This window comes from Camelus dromedarius, chromosome 29 (genome assembly GCF_036321535.1).
Source record: "Camelus dromedarius isolate mCamDro1 chromosome 29, mCamDro1.pat, whole genome shotgun sequence".
Taxonomy (NCBI): Eukaryota; Metazoa; Chordata; class Mammalia; order Artiodactyla; family Camelidae; genus Camelus; species Camelus dromedarius.
The window spans coordinates 16,363,445-16,379,709 of NC_087464.1; the positions used below are offsets into that span (position 1 = coordinate 16,363,445).

Below are 16,265 nucleotides of genomic sequence, written 5' to 3' on the forward strand. Positions count from 1 at the left end.
AGCATCTGCCTTTGGTTTTAGGGGCTTAGAGGATGGATGACAGTGTGGTGGTGGAAACTTTACGGAGAAAGTGTAGTAGTAAAAGGTCTAATATAGGGTATTATGGGGACCAGCAGTTGGTTAATAGAAAACGTCAGTTAAGACTTCTGATTTGAACACTGCATCATGAAATCATAATTTTAAAATGTTATTCAAAATGTGTTTCATGGGCAAAAAGGAGAAATAAATAAAAATGCAATCTCCATTTTCAACAAAATTAGATTAGCACAATCCCAGTCCTCAAAACTGGTGTAAAAGCTGTCAAAAGCAGGGCGCTCAAGCAAGGGCTCTTTTCCTTTTGAGAAGGAAAAGAAAGGATGTTACAGAAAGAGGACACAGGAAGACCTGCAAAAATATACTTCTTGTAGGTAAAGGGCACATCCTTTGAGACCAGAAAGAATCCGTTTTTGGAAGACAGGAACTTCCTTGGACCTGAAGTTGGGGCTAAATGAGAAACCACCCAAACAATTTGCCTCACAGAGCCGGTCTCTGTGGCAGCAGAGAAGATCAGCTTTGCATGGTGGAAAAGCTCACAGACGCCCATTTCTCTAGGCTAGGTAGAGATAAAGGGCAAAGGAATTCATCCAGAACCTGAAATCACGAGAACTGCAGCCAGCCTGGAACACAGACTTGGCGCCTCCCCTAAACAAGCAACCTGCAAATAGCTAGTCCCTGAAAAACTCACCTATTTAAAGATGAGTTAAAAAATGTAATCTGCACAGGATCCAAATAAAGATACAACAAGAAGTAAACTAGGAATGAAACAGGAAAACCAAAAAGCAGACTAAGACTACAACACCGGAACAATGCTGCCATGGAGCAGATAAAATATAATATTTTGCAAAGTTGAAAAAAGAAAACTATGAAGCAAGAGCTCAAAGCAGAAGAGCAAGAGTTTATGGGAGAGGTAGGGAGACAACAAGAAGAGAAGACGTAAATGGAAAGGAAAAAACATACAGATGAAGATGAGACTGGAAGGAACAAAAGGGAGAGGAGTCAATGCTGAAAACAGGAAGAAACAAAAAGGAGAGAAGTTTTTTTAAAAGCAAGTAATATAAAATGAAAGAGTGATAAGGAATAGAGAGAAAATGAGTTACAGAAAGACAGTAAAGGAGATGCTACACGTGCATAAAAGAAAACAATAACATGGAATGAAACAAATGTGTAAAGACTCAGTTCATAAAGATGACAAAAATAAAACCCAAGATGTTCCTGAAAGGGCACATTGTATCCCAGGGACAAACTGACCCAGCACAGTGAGTGCCGAGATAGACCTTGAAGGTGAGAATTCTGGATTTCTGTAACCAGGCCAAAAGATCAAATCACTTAAAAAAGGGACAAAAATCTTGAGAATTTCCACAGTAAAAATTCAACAGTAGCAGAAAAAGGAGCAATACTGACAAAAATTCCCAAGAAGAGAGAGCGTAACCCAAGAATTTTACACCCAGTTGACTGTCAACCAAGAGTAACAGAATGGGAAATATTGTTCCTATGAGTTTTTGTTTTTGGTTTTTTTTGAGCAACCTACAAAAGAAAACACTTCTGCCAACCAAGAGGTGATCGAAAAACTATGGCAGAAAGACTGGCAGTGAGCACTGTATCTCCTTAATGGCAGGACTAAGACGGGATTAGAGTGACAACAGAATGTCAGTGCTATATGCTTTGACAATGCAGAAAAGCTACAGCTAGCAAAAATTAGGGAGATGGGGGTGTGGGGGTGAAGGAGGGAGACAGAATAATAACACTGATTTCTTTTTTTTTTTTTTTTTAATGGAGGGAGGTAATTATGTTTATTTATTTAGTAGAGGTACTGGGAATTGAACCCAGGATCTCATGCATGCTAAGCATGCACTCTACCACTGGGCTATACCATCCCCCTAATACTGATTTCTTTATCCTCAATGACTGAGAGCCAGTGGACAGCACTTAAAACCGACAACTCTGTAATAAAAGATAGTTATTTTGACTTTTATTGTGACTTCCCCACCAAAGTCTAAGCCCACAATTGTCTGCTATAAACAACACTGAGAGCCATCAAACTTTTGATGTAAGGCCAACAAGCTCGTTTCTGCTGGCCTTTATTCTTGTATAAAATTCACCCATAATGCATCACCTACAATTTCCAGTTTCTCTAAAGGAGAGGAAGAACTCACACTCCTGTGAAGCAGAAAGTACAGAATTTTTCTAGATTTTAGGTTACCTCCATCTCTAGCCTTCTATAGTTATCCTGCCCATACCTAATTCAATTTCATTTCCTTTTTAAAGTAATTTGCTTTTCCAAAGCATTGACCTTAGTTTTCACAGAACAATTCTTGCCTCACCCATGGTTCATCTGTATATTAGTTAAATTACGTAATTACATACCAATATAACTGGCATTAACAGGTCTGAAACCATCACAACTGACCTTTGGTAAGCAAAGTGACTCCCGTGGTGTAAATGAGCAAAGGAAGAGCAACTAGGGATTAGCTCACCAGCTGCCCATGTTAATCTGACAAGTCACTGAAGACTTCCTTCCACTGAACATGAAGTAGACCATGAAAGATGGGTGACATTTCTCTGAGTGAAGATAGGGGGGCCTTGAGAAAGCTGGAAGTTGCCAAGCATGAGTGTGGGGAAAAGGCAGCCAAGAAATAGTACCAAACTCATGTACCTAAAAAAAGAGATACAGTGAGATCACAAAGAATGGTTCTGTAAATGGCAGGAGCTGACTGATGGACTGATCTAGAGTATGCCAGGAGAAATGTAGGTAAACACCTCAGAGAATACTGAGAGTTAAAAGATCAAACCAACACAGGGAGGGGAAAAAGAAATCTGAAACCTGAATCATGTAGGTGGCAATAAAAACTAAAAGAGAAGAAAGCAGAGAAGTAAAGGTCCTCAAGAGCCCTGAATCCAGCCTAACACAGTGCGCACTGAACAAATATGAATTATCAAGTAATAATAATTCACAGTTTTCTGCTATTTCAGCAACCGTCTAAAATAATGTTAGCAAAATTCATTCAGAAGTGTTTAAAGTTTAAAGAAAGTGCTACTGATTGTTTAGTTCTTGATAAATCCCAGGAGTAATCACAACAAGGAAGAGTTTCACCTGAACATAAAGATTAAGATAACCTCAGTTAATAAATAGGTTATCTTTAACAGGAGGCAACAGAGGAAACTTGGTTGATGAATCAGAAATGTTAGTGGGTAGAATGCTGGTTGGAAACTGGTGTTTCACAAGATCAGGATACATTAACTTATAGCCACACTTTAATGAGTGAAAGCCGGTGTTTATAATTCTGTCCCATTAAAATGTTTCTCTTAAAATCCTCCAAAACATACAAAAAGGAGGAATGATTACCAGAATCAAAATGTCTATTTCTCTGAAGGCAGTCTAACCTGCTGTCAAGACTATTCTCTCCTCCCCACAAATTTGGACATCTCACTCCCTTCATTTTTCTTTTCCAGAAGTTGTTACATCCTCCTCCCTCCTTTGAAGGTACTTGCTTCTATGAAACTGGATCCACAAGGCATCCAATTTGGCCCCTCTATTCTTTTCTGTCACTATAAGCTAAATGTTTGAGGCCTTTTCCATCTCATTCCCTAGAGGCAATATGAATGTCCTGATCAGGATGGAGATCTTTAAGTTTGTGCCCTGGGCTCCCCAAGGGAGCTTTTCTGTGACCCAGTTTACTAATAGATAAAATAAAAAGAAATTTGGTGCATGCTGAGCATTCAACAGTACTTAGGTACAGCTTTGGGACTCCTGGAAGGTGTGATTGTCCTGTTCTGAAGAGCTTGAATCAGACGGTCTGTGCCAACAAAGGCCTGATAAGCAGTTTCACTATGAAAATGCACAGAAAGGGGGAAATAACACTGGGAAGCATCAGAGGAGAGTTAAATGTCTAACCTGCAGAGACTTCCTGATGGCAGTTGGAACAAGGGCCTGTAGAACTGCTGACTCTGCTGAGAATTACTAACCCTAACTCTCACTCTCTCTACCATTCTTCTTGCTGATCCCATTAAGCAGTTCTGTAAAAATCAGAGACTACAAAAATCATTCTTCCAAGATTTGAGGTGACGAATACTAAGGCTTGGGCCAAGTAAATTCAAGGAAGGCTAAGGACCTCTCCAGGCTGAGATAATCACCCTCTTCTCAGTGATACTGCTGTGCCCAGCGAGCATCTCTCCTGAGGCACCAATTCAGTACACTGTCACATTTTTCACTTGTCTGACTCTCCTCCTCGACTATGATTTTGCTTGAGGGCAGGTTCTATGTCATACTCATCTCTGAGTCCTCAATACTGAGCACTGTGCTTGGTTAATGGTGGTACTTCATAAATGCTGGCTTATCTGGCTCAAAAGTCCTGATTTTGAGGAGACACAGGCCTTTTGAGTTGGCCTGGCTTCCCTTTCTGGCACTGAGAAGCACGCTCTACTGCCTGGGACACAGGGGTTAACCTCTACAGATAAGAGTGGGTTCAAATGAGCTTGCTGCTTTCATGTCAGGATTGATAGAATCTAAGAAGGAAAATAAAAGTGTCACTTCAATGATAGAGGTGCTCCTTAGGGACACAACTCTGGAAGTGCTGGGGATGAAGATAAGACAGATCAGTTTCAACAACCCTATCTAAGGACAGAGGATTCCAGGATCTTCAAGAGTTCATCCTTGGTTATATTTCTCACTGAAGTCAAAATAGTCCTGAATCCAAGCCAGGTCAAGAGAGACCATCCCTGTATGGCTATTAGCATAAGTGACACCACTGTAGGCCTGTACAGTTCTTCTTGTCCTTCTGCTCATCCTACTCAGGACTGTACTGTGTGGTAAATCCGTTCTCTGTTGTCAGGGGCCTTGTATGTAACAGATACTGTTTAATAATCATTAAGATCAGGTGGCCTCTATGCTCTGTTAATCCCCAATGATGAGGACCTTTGCTGATGTATACCTGGCATCCATGAGACTAGTAACCCAGTTATAAATCTTGAATTAGAAATGCACATCCTGTTTCCAAGCACGTACACCCGCTACCCTAGGTTAACTATAAAACTGTCCCAGAGGCCCCCTGGCAGTGTGGACTGCAGCTGCAAATGCTTCTGGATCACTGTCCGATCCCACCCTGCGAATAAGTTAACCTGTAATAAACTTATCCATTGACTATATAGAGCTGCCTGCCTTGTTTTTCAGCCTCAACATAGCTTCTCAGTTCGGTGGGCAGTTTCTGTTTCCTCCGTCCTCCAACAATCACTAAAAGCAAACCGATCTGGTACTTGAAGATAACAAACATTACTCTTTTTCCCCTAGTAAAAATTCAGTCTCCAGACATTAAGTCGGCTATGTTCCAAAGGTTTTATTTTTAAGTGTTAAATTTACAATGTATTTTTCTATAGATATAGTAAATAAGGTTCTCATACTAGCAGCACAAAAAAGCTGACTCAAATCCAAAATACTACTTGGAATGTGGTACCACACAGGACCCCTGCAGCTACAACTAAGTTCCATGAATACTGCTATTTCTATAGTAAAGTGCAGTTCTATTTTGGGATGGCAAGAACTCATCTAGCTGAACTCCACAGGCAGTGAGCGTAGGTAAGATCTTCCAAGACACTAGTGGCATATTAATGCACACCACACTCCAAGCTCAGTCACATCCATAGAATCTCTAAACGTGATCAATCCCTACCAGGTGTTTTGCATTGGAGGACAAAAGCCTGTTGTACCACAAAAGACAAGGGCTCACATCCCCACTGCCTATCCATACTTACATCTTTTTCAAAGCCACTATTACCACAGAGAAGACAATAAAACACTGGTCAGATACAAAAGAGCATGGTCACAGTGCTTGTATTGGAACACAAGGATGCCAATACTGCAACCCTCAAGTTTTAAAAAAGAACTATCAATCACTAATAAGATATCTAGTCTACTATATAAAAACTAAGTGCTAATAACTTTTTCTACCCCTTCTTGGCCTGAGTGGTTTCATCAGTTCCTAGGAAAGGCCTCCAGAGAGTAAGGAGGGAAGAGATTGTTGGTAGGAGGGGGTACACATTATCTCCTTGTTCATGCTGGAGGCTGTGGCCGCTCTTAATAGGCCAAAGTTTAGGAGGACGCTCTAGATGGACTCAGCACCGATAGGGGAAGAGAAAATCATCTGAGAGTCATTTTGCCCAGAGTCAGTCTCTAGTTCCCAAATTATCCACTTTAAAAAGAAATGAAAAGGGGAAGAGAGCATAAAAATGCCTTCCAGAAACCTGGTATGCTCTGCTAAAGTAAAGAAAGCAGGAAAATGTCTCCTGAACCACTTTTGACCTTCCTTGGTCTTTAGACTGGACATTTCCATGGTTCTCTCCAGATATCTTCTTGTCTTGAAATTCCACAAGACTCAGTCCCTAGCTCCTGGTTTTCTGTTTCTTTGTCTTTCACTCACATGATCACACAGACTTTAATGAAAAAAGCAAATGAATCTTGTGGAATCTCATTTTATATAAGGTTTAAGTTCTAAAGTCACCAAGTAAGATGGAAACTATACAGAGCCCAAAATCCCTTCAATCATCTATGTAGTCCAACCTGGCTAGTCTTTCCTCCACCAACGGAAATGATTACTTTTTTCGCCCCCGTTAAGCACTAGATGAAGCAGCTGACTTGTTACAATGAAAATCTGTATTGTATCTTTAAGCATTAAAATCACTCTGAACATTGTAAGACGCTCATGACAGGCACATGACAGACACGTGACAGCTGATTCAATTCTTCCATCTCACACTCACTCCAGGCATACACTAAGGGAGTAGAATTGTTGGCAGAATCATTCTGTATTAAGAATTTTTATTCTCTTTCTTTTTGCCAAGTGGTTAGATACACAAGATAATGTATTAGGTTCAAGGCATTCATTCATTTTCACCATATGACTGTAATCTGAAACAATGTCTATTTTCAAATATGCTTAGTATCGTAGAATGTTAAGAGTTGGAAGGGAGAAATGAAGATAAGATGTGGACCCTGTCCTCCAAGGGCTTAGAGAGCAGGGAAGATAAAATATTTATGGAATTAACTACAATAAAAGGAAAACTGTGACAAGTACTATGACCCAAGTACAAAATATGAAGTTCAGATGAGGATAGGCCTTAAACTAACTGTAAATGGAAGAAAAGGCTCCCAGGCAGGGGGAATGGAATGGCAAACCACCCAGTAACTCATTAACTATTCTTTATGGCTCTGCTAATAATTCTCCTTCTTTAATAAAAGGACCTCTCACTGGTTTCATGTTTTGTGCTCTTGAGTATGTATCATTGACTGTAGCAAAGTATAATCACTGCATACTATTCTTTTTTTTTTAAAACAAATTTCTATTATGAGTCAATGTTCTCTGTGAAGTAATTTTCTTAAAATGTTCTAGTAGGACTTTTTCTTTTTTGTCTACCGTTTCATCTTCCCTCATTTCCTGCCTGCTGGCAATATTGATCCTGAATTCTAAGCACAATACTGGGTAAAGGAAATGGTCCAGGCCTTGTTCTCTTGAATTTTATCCTCCTTCTGGCTGGTTATCTGCTAACAAAAAAAGAGCCAAATACATTCCTTACCACACTGAGGATGCTCAAGCAGGAGAGGACAGCAAGGATAGCAGAGCAGCGTGGAGAGTACAGGCTCTAAAATTAGTGTCCTGGGTCTGAATTCTGTCCCTGTCACTTACTATTGTGTGACCTTGGAGAAACTGAGGAATCCTAGCTCTAAAACTCAATTTCTTCATCTGTAAAATGGGGGAGAACTAGAGTTCTTACTTGACATAGCTACTCTAAAGAGAAAATAAGATGATACAGGAAATAAATGAGTCACCGTATTCAAAGCACTCAGCCAATATGTGCCTCACACTTACAAGTGAGCACCTGATGAATACTAGTTAATGTAGTCATTATAATTTAAGTCATCTTGTCCAACCTCCTCCCCGATGCAGGAATTTATCCTTTGGCTCTTCAGACAGAAAGATCCTTCACTTTGGTGAAGAGGGCTCACTACTGTTCCTAAACTGTCCAGTGTACTATGGAGCAACAATAACTGTCAGAAAGTTCTTAACTGTCCTGAGCTACAAAGTGCATGGAACCATTTCCATTGCCTGGCCCTACCTGTGTCCTCTGGAGCAGCAAAGAGTAAGTCCCTGCCCTCTCACCTGGGATTCTATCACTCTCTCTAATCTGACCAAATGGCGGGCAGTCAGGTATGTAAAGCACAATTTATCTGACCATCAAGAAAAAATCCCAAATGCCATGCTTAGATCCACAAACCCATTTCTAAGGAGATGAACTGCATCCCCATCCTTCCTGTTCCTTCTAAGGCACTGCTCCTGGAATGGCCCTGGGCCCTACTCTACCCACTCTAGCCCTTCACATGCTGGGCCAAAAATTTACAAAGCAGTAACATCCCTAAAGGCAAGTTATATAAATAGTCGGTGTTGCTGGAACATGACTTTCAAAAAAGGAAATGGCAAGAGGTAAGGCCAGAGAAGCAGGCTGGGAAAGATCCTGGAGGTCTTTGTAAATGATGTTAAAGGGCCTTAGCTCCATCCTTTTGGCAGTGGTCCTCAACTCTGTTTCTACATTCACAAAAATTCACTCGTATAACATACTTCTCTCAATCACTCAGTGTCACTTAACATTCATAAGGGTTTTGAGGAAGGCAGGGGAAGGAATGAAGCATGCCCTCCTTTTCCTTAGGAATCACTGCTGTGGGGGATACACAGCCATTGAATAATTCAAACAAGGGAGTTAGACGGTCAAAAACACACTTTTAATATGTCATTAGGCAGGTGTGTAAAGGATGGATTTAAGGAGGTAATACTAGAGGGAGAGAGAACAGTAGGAAAAAAAATTAAAATAAAAACAAAATCATCATTTATTGAGCTAAAGAATTACTAATTCCAATCCTCAGAATAACCATGAATGGTGGATGTTAATGTATTTCATCAAAGCCAAGACTCCTTGATTATAAATCACATCATTATTTCATTTATCACTAAAAAGGAAAACATTGAAATGCTAATTAAACAATGAAATGCCACTGACTATAAGACAAATCTGGATTTGATATGTTAAAATTATAAATTACAAAAAAGGGAAGTCTAAGAATTGATGAAATATGGTATCATTCCTGTTTTACAACTGAAGAAACTAAGGCACAAGGAGGTCTGGAAGAGGGTTCCTAAGTCTCACCGTTAGAATCTGGTATAGTCAGAAAGCAGCCTCCAAAGCCGCTTCAGGCAGAATCCCACTCAGGGAGCACGGGGCTCCTCCTGACTCCACCCAGAGGTTTTCTCCCACGGGAGCAAAGGCACCCTTGAGTGAGTCCTACCTGACACTAGTGGGAATACATAGGTCATAACCTTAAAGTCAAGGTCTAATTAGAATCTAGCTTTTAAAAATAGGCCTCTAGCTGTATTAATGAGACATTATATCAGAAAAGTACTTTGAGAAGTAAAAAAAAAACACACAAAGAATTTGGACAATCAATCAACTATATCAATTAGCCTATCAACTGTATTTTAGTGCCCTGTACTATTCAGATAATCAACAAAGTATCACATACTATTCTAAGAGTTTACAACCTACTGGAAACAATTAGGACTATAAACTTCAAAGCATAAGTAAGAAGACACATTGCCTGGAGAACAATACTGGGATTCAGAGAAGACTTAATCAAATGTAAAACTTGAGCGGGGAGCCAAAGTCTGGAAAGCTTATTAGGGGGAAGGTGAGGATTATTTCAGAGTGGGGATGTGGTATGGCCAAAGGCAAAGAGGTAGGAACTAGCACTGTATGTATGAAAAACAGAGGAAGGTATGGTATGTCTGATGGGCCTGAGGGGTCTGTGTCCCCTCAGCAGAGAGTCTGAGGGATGAGAAGTCCCACAATCCAAGGTCCTTTGAGGCCAGAGGGAAGAATGTTGACTGAAGGGAAAATGAGAGAAATGTTTTCTATGGAAGCTTAAGATGAGTGAAAAAGGTTGGAGGAAAGATGGATATAGCTGCTATAATTACCTAGAGCCGATATGTTAGTCACCTGGGAAGAAAAGGGAAGGCAAAGGAACAGGGAGAGGAAGAGGTGGGACTGAAGCAAACACTGAAAGAAGAACCAACACCATCTTGTGACCACTTGGAAACAGAAGGCAAAGTAGGCATCCCTGAGATTTCTTGCCTTGAAGAAAGATGGTGTTGCTGATAGAGTTGGGAAAGTTAAGAAGACAATGGGTGAGGGGGTCAGTGGGTGAAGGGGCAGGCATAAAAGAAGGTGAGGAAGAGAGGAGAAAATGAGTGGACTGATGTACACTAAGTTGGAAGTGGTGGCAGGTCACCCGGCTGGAAAGGTGCTATACACTTCTGGAAACAAAAGCCTTCAGCTTGGGTGGGAATGAGATGTAGATCTGTCAGCCATTTGTATCAGAGCAGATAAGTGCCCAAGGACAGATAAAGAGAAAGCCAGCAGGGTGCCAGGGGCAGACCTGTGGGGAATGTGCCCATTTCTCACACTCTGTAGGCAGGAAAGGAGCAGTGTCTTAAAGCTCAAGGGGTCAGGCCCAGTCAGCAGAGAAACTTCCATTCCTTCCCTGAGATTTCTCTAACCAACATTAACACGATTCTCTTAGGGTAAATTCAGGTATATGGATTCTGAAAATCTAAAGGGACGTATGTGTGTAGTGACCGGACAAGAAACCAGCAAGTGCTCAGCTTCAGGCTGACTTCCTTTCAGTGCTGGTAGTAGTTAAAACACAGGGGATGAGCCTGGGCATCCCTCTGGCACAGACTGCTGAAAACGTCTCCTGGTACAGACCTGGCCGACCTCAGAAACAGGTTCAGCAACTTGTCTTCTACAGAATGTGAACCTTAATTCTTGAGGTCATAAGATGGTAAGGTCACAGAGATTTATCAGTGATGAAGATGTCAATGTAGTGTACTGTCTTCACCCATCTAGATCCATTGCTTTCAGACTCATTAACATGCCCTGAGGCGTACTCTCGGTGTATGCTGTACACGCTCTCTGACCTCCCCACCTGTATTCCGGAGGTAATCACAGTAGTTCCTAGGATAGGGTGAAGGATAAGTTGTAGACAATCTATTAATTTATCTGGTTTCAAGCTAAGTCTTTGCCTCAGAGCAGCAGAGAGCAATTCAAACTGTTTACTGTACTAGGCAATCAAACTTATATAGAGAGAAGATTGTACTAAAAGACCCAGGTTGCTAAACAGGCATATGCACACTGTACAACATTTCTGAGAAGTTAGTCTCCACACTTATCTAGCTCCCCTCTCCAGAGGCAGTGACTCTCACAATCACTTCTGCAACAATCGCCCACAATGATTTATCTGCTCCTCCTTCCCCATTCCTACCTCATCACCTATTACCTCCCCTCTTTCTCAATTCCATTCAACTATACTGGCCCCAAGGTCTTTGGACTCGTTCAATCTACCTGGAATGTGCTTCTCTAGGGAGCCACATATCTCTCACTTCTCTTACTTCTTTCAGGTTTTTGCTTAAATGGCATCTTATCAGAGATGCCTCCCCTAACTGCCCTGTATAAAATATCAAGCCATATTCCTCTGCTCCTTTTCCTGCCTTATTTTCTCCCCTGCAATTATCACCACCTAACATTTATTTTACTTTGTTTTCCTCTAGTAGATATAAGATTCATGAAAACTGGAATGTTTGATTAACTATTTCCCTAGAATAGTGCATGGACAAATGAATTCAATAATGAATAACTAATATGCGCCAAGTATTGTGGTAATAACTGAAAATACAGCGGTGAACAAGACAGTGTGATCCTTACCTTAATATCTGGAGGTGGGAGGTTGTCAAACAAACAAAAGAATGAAATACTTACTATGTATAGGCCCTGTTCTAAGCACTTTCCATATATTTAATGCTCACATCCACCATATAGGCTAGGTGCTATCATGATTTCCTGTCCACACATAAGCTCCTAAGGCACAAGTCGTACAGTTCCTAAGTGGCAGAGCCAGGATTCAAGCCCAGACATGGAATGTGTGCTCTTAACCAGGCAAATAAGCAAAAACAACACACTGTGTTAAATGCAGTGGCAAAACCAGCTGAGGATGCTGGGGGGAATGAGACAAGTATAACTCTTTCAGTCTACGAGCAAGGAGGGGAATGTCAGGAAAGGTTTCCCTAAAGGATGAGTCAGAACTGTCAGTTCAGAAATAAAGGAGGTTGGAAATTCAGTTTTGGACATAACAAGAGTTTGAAGTGTAGTGAGCTGAGACGGTACTTTAGGAATCACCAGCAGGAAGAAAACTGAAGTCAAGGGATTGAATGAGATTTCCTTAGAAGAGAGCATCTAAAAGAAAAGAGAAAGACCATTTAAGAGGTAAGAAACCCAAAACGCCAGGTAAAATGGCCAGGAAGGTAGACAAAAACATCAGGTGAATGTGTATCATGAAACTATGAACAAAGAATGCTTTAAGAGTGAGGAAGTATCTAAATTGCTTAGTGAGTAGGATACTGGGAAGTGTCTACTGGACTCAGAAACGCAGAGGACAGGCTCTCCACAGTCTGATCATCATCTACTTCCTCAAACTTCTCTGGACTAATCCCATATACACACCCTGCACTCTAAACTAGTGCTCTTCAACTAGGACAGTATTGCTTCCACCCTAGAAGGCAATTGGAGTTTATCAGGTAGGGAGCCTATTGGCATTTAGTAGAGGGGGTCAGGGATATCAGCAATTCAATGAAAAACTGCACTGCCCAAAATGCCATGAATGCCTCTGCCAGCAGACCCTTTGTCTAGCCAGAGTTTATACAAAGTTCCCAATCTCCTGTGGCCTTCACCTCCTAATGTTCACATGTTCACATTCCTCCCCACCCCTTGCCACATCTTTAGCCTTTGTTCATACACAGGGTTATCACCGTCTAGTTTATTAAAGATTATTGGACATAAAGTACCTAGCAGAATGCCTGGCACTTGACAGTTACCCAATCAACGTTAATTTCCCTTCCTATGATTACCACTTCCTTTGATGATTACAGTCCTCCCATGGTATCACTGGGCGGTTGCTGATTCCAGGACCCCCCACCAAATACCAAAATCCATGGATGCTCGAGTCCCTTATACAAGCTGGTGTAGTGTTTGCATATAATCTACACACATCTTCCCTCATACTTGAAACCTCTAGATTACTTATAATACTTAATACAATGTAAATGCTATATAAATACTTATAAACACAATGTAAATGCTATGTAAATAGTTGCCAGCATGGCAAATTCAAGTTTTGCTTTTCAGAACTTTCGGGAATTTTTTCCCCCGAATATTTTCAATCTGAGGCTGGTTGAAACTGTGGATGTGGAACCGCAGAGGACTGACTGTATTCTACTCAGGAATTTATACAGTCTCATCACTCTCCTCAATTGGTACTGATCTTCCACCTCAAATTGCTAGCGTTTTTCCCCAGCTATCCAATTTGGGCCTGTCACACTTGTGCTCGTCCAGCCTTGCCAGAATCAGCACGGGCCACAGCACTCAGTGAGTAGGCTGCCCAACATGCTCTGATATCTAGGACCCCAGACTCTCAGCCAAAAGCCACAGATGGACCAGCATCCATCCTGCCCTCCTCCATATCAGAGCCTAGTCTCAGAAACAGCTCTTTCTTTAAAATCCCATTCTTCTTTCTCTACTGCTGATTAAATATCATTAAGTAAAAGAGCTCATGGTTAGGTACTGTACTCTTCTGTATAAATAATTTATATACACTTTAGTTTTATGGAGTATAATATGCGGAAATACTATATATGTTGGACTAACTGCAGTGCTTGTGATCACTTCTATAAAAAGTAGTACAAAATGAGAGTTCCCTCCTGTAACACTATGCCTACTGAAAAATCATTCAATTTATGGCACCTTTTCTAAAAATGTTGCTTACTCCAAGACAGAGGAATGTCTGTGTGACTCAGCTTTGTAGTTGGACTATGAACTTCTTGCAGGTAGAACAACTGTCTTTTCCATCTTTGTACCTCCATATAACACAGTGTCCTCCTCATTAATGTTTGCTGTTTGATGATCAGAGAAAAAAAGATAAAAACATTCTTAACAGACAACAGTACTTTACCAAGGTAAAGTACAAGTACCAAGTACCTTGGCCAAGGCAAGAATAGATAATTTGAGGAAAACCTCTGTAAGGAGGGAGGTCCCTGCCCCTCAGATATGGAAGCAATTTATCCTATTGGGGAATTTTAATTTCATATGTCACCTTAAATTCATTTGGGAAGTATATAAGATATAAATGCCAAATATTCCATTAGAGAAACTGAAAGCTGATAATGAGATGCCTTTTCCTAAGATTCAACCGTGTTTCCTTCTTACAAGTGTTCCTCTACTTTTCTGATACTTAAATTTCTAAGTTCCCACCTATAAAGTGATACTGAAAAAAATGTCAGTTCTTCCTTTAAGAAAATAAATGAAAAAAACTGTGTTGATCATTATCAATATTCAAAACCACTTCAGGTTCTCCCCCATCCTGGGCACATGGTAGAACTGCACTTCCCAGGCCCTTAAGTGTGGCCATGTGACTGGCTTTTGGCCAGTGAAATGTGAGTGCAATGGATGTGTCACTTTGAGAGCCAACACACAAGTGCCCAGGTGGAAGTACACACTGATGAAGATTTCCATCAGCTGGATGCCCCCCAAGTGACTACAGTCGGCAGAGACACCACAATGGCCACACAGTCAGAGAGAGAAATAAATCTTGCTGCTAAAAACTATTGAAAATTTGGAGTTATACTATTATCTAGTCTATCGAGATTGATAAACGTATCAAGCCTGGCAAAGGGTTCTCAACTAGGGATCAAGAAATTTTGTTTTCCATCGCAGAGTAAGCTGATTCTCTCCTGCATCGTGAAGGGTAACAGCAAGAACAGCAGAACTGCATCCCCATTCCAGCCTTTTAGGGCACGTACACCTACATATCAGCAAGCAGAGTGATATACAACTTGTTTTATCTGCAACACAAGCAAGTAGTATCACTGATAACAAGCTTTGCTATAACTACAATCTTGACAAACACTAGGTTTTATTGAAAAGGCCAGATAACAAACAGCTCTAAAGGTCAAATTGTGCCGTTTTGTGTACACAGTCACCCTAATGCCCTTAACCAGTAACAGAAAATGATGAAATAACCAGAAAGGTTCCTGTAATTTCCAGTGGCCATCAATGAGATTGTACATTGAAGCAGTGCAAAGTTCAAGTAAGTAAAGTGAGAGTGTGTACTGTAGCAGATTTCAAGGGTGGTTTGGAGCAGTCTGAGCTTTTCTTTCCTTTTTTTAAAACAAAGTATAGAAATGTTAGAAAAAATTAAAGAAATCATTATTGCTAATCTCTCAGCTGTTCTGAGAGAACAAGATACTGGTTTCTGAAAAACATTTGCCACAAAATTCTTATCTATCAGGCATCAGCAGAAAGGGCTCAGGATGTGATGGGACAGAAGGCAGGCCTCAGTGCCCTCGGCTCTCTTAGGCACATCCAGAAAGACAAACAGGTAGTGAGAGATAGTCAGACGTGCCAACTAGCACCTTTCACAAGAACTAAAACTCGAATAGAATGTCGTGTTCTTCTAGGCCCAAACAGCTCCTCCTCCCTCACTAAAAACACACAAAACCTGTGTCCTTTACTATTCTTTGATCTGGGAGACACGCAATCAGGACATCGGTCTCAGTGTCATTGGGATGTGGATGCCATTATGAGCTTTCTTATCACAACCTCTACTCCCAGAAGGGACACTTAACAAGCACCATCCATTACTACTATTTATGATCCTTTCATCTTAGGGCTCAATAGTTCATTTCAATTTTGAGCCCTCAGCATTTTCCCATTTCAGCAGCCTATATTTAGCAGAGATTTTAAATTCCATAGTACAAGGTTTCTTGTGCTCAGGCCTGCCCAAAAGCATATGTTCCAACTCTCCTGAGACACGCCATTACAGACTGAAATCTAAAAAAAGGCTGGATGAATTCCCTTGACACTGCCATTAAATTGTGACTCTGATGACCAAATGTTGAAAGCCCAATTGAGTTCCAAATCCAGCTTTGCTGATGTATCAGAACATTAGGTTATTTACATGGTTTTCTTTGAACAAAACTCAATTCACCAAAATTAACACCACTACCTAACTCAGTCATGTTGTTGAGCTGTGTCTGGGGATTTCTGAGAGCAAAAGGGAACCAACTGCCCAGGCAAGGAAGCTC

The 16,265-nt window shown here is 40.9% G+C and overlaps 1 protein-coding gene across 3 annotated transcripts in view; it reads right to left on the reverse strand.

Annotated features, from left to right (window-relative positions):
• The window catches only part of AP3S2 (adaptor related protein complex 3 subunit sigma 2), a 42,853-nt gene that overhangs the window by 10,231 nt on the left and 16,357 nt on the right, over nucleotides 1–16,265 (reverse strand). The window lies entirely within an intron of this gene.